Here is a 3,516-nt window from a genome sequence, read left to right as displayed (position 1 = left end):
TAGCAGAGGATGGTTTCGATCCATCGACCTCTGGGTTATGGGCCCAGCACGCTTCCGCTGCGCCACTCTGCTCCCCCCAGGACCTCAGCTGGGACCTCCCACAGCCCGTAAGCCCGATGCTTACGGGCACTGCCAGCACCTGCGCTTGCGCTCACGCCCCTTTCCCTTGCTCCTGCCTGTGCTCTGCACTGCTCCTTGCTGTATGGCAGACCTTGTTGTGCCTCCTCTGGCTCTCCTCTGCTCTGAGCTCCTCGAGAAAGGGCTCGCTCTCTTCTGCTTTGCTGAACCTCCTGCTGATGGGGTGAGGGTTTCGGAATTCAGGACTGCTCTTCGTGTGCTGGGGTTGCCAGCAGGTAGAGCTGAATGGGGAAAGGGAAGCACTTTGTGTGGAGCATTATCCTTGTGAAATAGGCTGTTTTCTGTGCCTCCCTGAACCCTGCAGATGTGTTCCTTGGTCTCTGTTGTGTGCCACTGCGTTTGCTCCTTCTCATTAAAACCTTTGTGCAGCACAGCTGGAGTCTCGTGGTTGGTTCTTGTCCTCCTCCCTCAGTTAGCCATCTGCTCTGCAAAAGCATTGTCCTTTGTCCTGAGCTTACCGCTATTTGCGGGTGGAGCGCCCTGAACTGATTGACACCAGAGCACCAAAAAGAAGCAAGCAGGCAAGAGAAATACTGAAAAGCCTCAGACCTGGTCATCACAGCCCTGTGATATCTCTCAGGGTCAGCCCCAAGTCCCACCACTGAAAGCATCCAAGAGCCGATTGCATTTCTTCTGCCAGTGCACCCAGTGCGTCTTGCACGTATGCTCAGGAAGCAGTGACTTTTCACTGCCTGCCCTGAGTACTCCCTCTCAGAGGACAGAAGGAGGCTTACGAGCTGGCCTGAGAATGACACCACTTCCTGTGGTGGCAGGAGAAAATGGACATATGTGCTCAGCTGAGTTGTGGAGGGCTCCTTCAGAAACGGGCAGGGACAAGTTGCCTTTCCGAGGCTCCATCTCATCCGGAATCCTGGCATTTGGAAGTCAGGTTTTATACCTGATAACGCCCCCACCCCCCGCAGCAACATGAATTCATAACTAGTAGAATAAAGATCTTCTAATATGGTGAATGCAGTTCTGGGTGCAGTTTAGCCGACCAGAACTGTAGGTGTCATTGAGCTGACCATGCCGCCATGGCTTAAAGGGTACCTGGCCTGTGGCGATGTACAGGTTGTGACTTTGTTTTCCTAGGATTCCCTCTGTGAAAACATGTTCCAGACAGGGCAGAAAACACCAGGGAGAGGGAGGAGGAAGGAACAAAAAGAGTGGGAAAGAGCAGAGGGAAAATGCATCCCTCTTGGGCAGGTAGAGGAGTGTGGTGTGAAGGAGCAAAGCTGAGCCTGGGACGGGGGAGAGGAGAAGCACTGTTTTCTGTTTGCCTTTTTGTTTCTCACTAAGTGAATCTGTTTTTCGACGGCAAACATTTAATTTTCCCCAGGTCAAGCCTGCTTTGCCCACAACAGTTTTTGCTAAGCCACGTCCCTGTGTTTATCTTGAGCCAGGAGATTTCTTATCCTGTTTCAGTGCTCTGCATCCCCTGAGGGTGGGGAAAGGAGTGAGCAGCCGGGTGGGTGTTTGGCTGTGCTTAAACCACCACAGGTACATAGACACAAACGCACGTACGCTTGCACAGTACATGCACAGCTGGCACACATACGAGCGCAGGTGGGGAGCGGCACCGTTACCAGCACGCAGCAGCTTGAGTTTCCCTAGCCAACATCTCACACAGAGAGAGAAGGGCACACACGTCCCAGCAGCCTGAGGATGTGTGTGTGGGCAGGGGGCTGGAAGGAGGAGGCCGGCCAGTCTGTGGAGGGGAAGAGCAGGCCACAGGCCAGTTTGTGAGCTGGGAGAGTGGAGGCAGGTGAGATTGGGAAGTGGAGGAGCAGGAGGGAGACCAGGCTCGGCTCAGCTCAGCTCGGCTCGGCTCAGCTCTGCTCTGGAGGAGCAGGAGACAGCAGTGAGGACAGGTGCGTTGGTGGTATAGTGGTGAGCATAGCTGCCTTCCAAGCAGTCGACCCGGCTTTGATTCCTGGCCAACACACGCAAGCTTTTCTTCAGCCTGTCTCCACAGTGCCTTTGCCTTGCCTGCTCCTAAAGCACCCAAGGGCTTCCCTTACAATTTCAGCTCCCATAGGGTGGTCGAGCCACTCCCCTTGACTCCCCCTGCAGCCCAGAGGCCTCATGGTCAGGCTGCTGGGCACCTCCTAGCCCAGCAGACACAGGCCTGGCTTTTAGCGAGGCCAGCCTTGGCAAAAGAACTTGACTTGGGAGGGCTGCTTTGACCACAGAGAGGTTTAGCTCAGTCATTGCTCAGCACTTGGTGCATCTCCCGTCCTTTTGCCCTCACTCTCCAGCCCCTTTCCCACACACTGACTCCTTGAGACCGGCACAGCATTCCCTCAGGGGTTGGTGTGGCAGAGTCCTCCTTGCCCAGCCTTCCCGCCTCCGAGCAGGGAAGAAGGGAGCACGCTTCTTGCCCCACGAACCATCCACGAGGCAGCACTGCGCGCCAAGTGCTCTTGGCTTGCCATATGGTGAGGCTCTGGAGGGAGTGGAGGAAGTCATGGGTAAGGTAGACCCGTGCCTGGAGCCCCCTTGACAGGATGTTGTTGGCATGTGCAGAGCCATAAGTTGCTGACGGTTCCTTTGGTTGCTCCGGTGAAGCGTTGCCTTGGCCTTTGCGAGACATGTCGGAAGTGTGCTGCCACTGTGCTGGGTACTCCTGTTCCGTGTGGTCTGCAGTGTGTGTAGGAGGTGCGGTCGCCTGTCCGCAGCCCTCGCTGGGAGCAGGGCAAGGGTGCTCCCAGGAGCCAGGTCTCCCTGCAGCAGTGCCAGGAGGAGGCTGGCTGAGCTGGGCTGGCTCTGGCAGCTGCAGGGGGAGGAGTTGCAGCAGCAGCAGCAGCAGCAGAGTCGTGGGTCAGGATGGCCGAGCGGTCTAAGGCGCTGCATTCAGGTTGCAGTCTCCCTGGGAGACGTGGGTTTGAATCCCACTCCTGACAGGCTCTTCTCTCTTGGTGGCGCCTCCTTCATAGCTTGCCTCCCTTCCTCTCCTAAGTTGGGGCTTTTTGGCCCAATGGGAGGGCTCTGCTCAGCCTGCTGACTATGTCTTGCTGCATGACCCAGCTCCTGTGGAGGGAGCAAACGGGTGTTGTTCCCTGAGCAGAGCAGAGCTGAGCCACCAGTAGCAGCTGGGTGGGCCTACCTAGAAAAGAAACAACATGGAGGGAAGTCCCCTAGGCAAGTTCACTTTTCTGCCCTTCCCTTCCCTAACAAACTCACATTCTGCATGCATGCCTCTTGCCTAAAATGGGGACCTTTGGACATTCTTCAGCAGACATTGACATGCTAAATCCTCTCTCCCTGCTTCTGCTTTACCCTTAACAACCCTTCTGGTTGGAAGGCACTTCAGGGAGTCAGAGAGTGCGTCCTCCTGCTTCAGGCAGGCTCACACCAGCTGATCGCTGCTTTGCCCGT

General features: G+C 56.1%; 2 non-coding genes across 2 annotated transcripts; one reads left to right on the top strand and one right to left on the bottom strand.

The window, feature by feature from the left end:
- TRNAM-CAU (transfer RNA methionine (anticodon CAU)) lies at positions 1–72 on the bottom strand. Its single transcript has one exon. It is a non-coding gene; the product is annotated as a tRNA-Met (tRNA).
- Positions 73–2,958: 2,886 nt separating this feature from the next.
- TRNAL-CAG (transfer RNA leucine (anticodon CAG)) lies at positions 2,959–3,041 on the top strand. The gene has a single exon. It is a non-coding gene; the product is annotated as a tRNA-Leu (tRNA).
- The last annotated feature ends 475 nt before the right edge of the window (positions 3,042–3,516 follow it).

The sequence above is a fragment of the Phalacrocorax aristotelis genome, chromosome 7, assembly GCF_949628215.1.
Source record: "Phalacrocorax aristotelis chromosome 7, bGulAri2.1, whole genome shotgun sequence".
Lineage (NCBI taxonomy): Eukaryota > Metazoa > Chordata > Aves > Suliformes > Phalacrocoracidae > Phalacrocorax > Phalacrocorax aristotelis.
The sequence above is the reverse complement of the archived record's forward strand: the minus strand, read 5'-3'. Positions and strand labels throughout refer to the sequence as shown.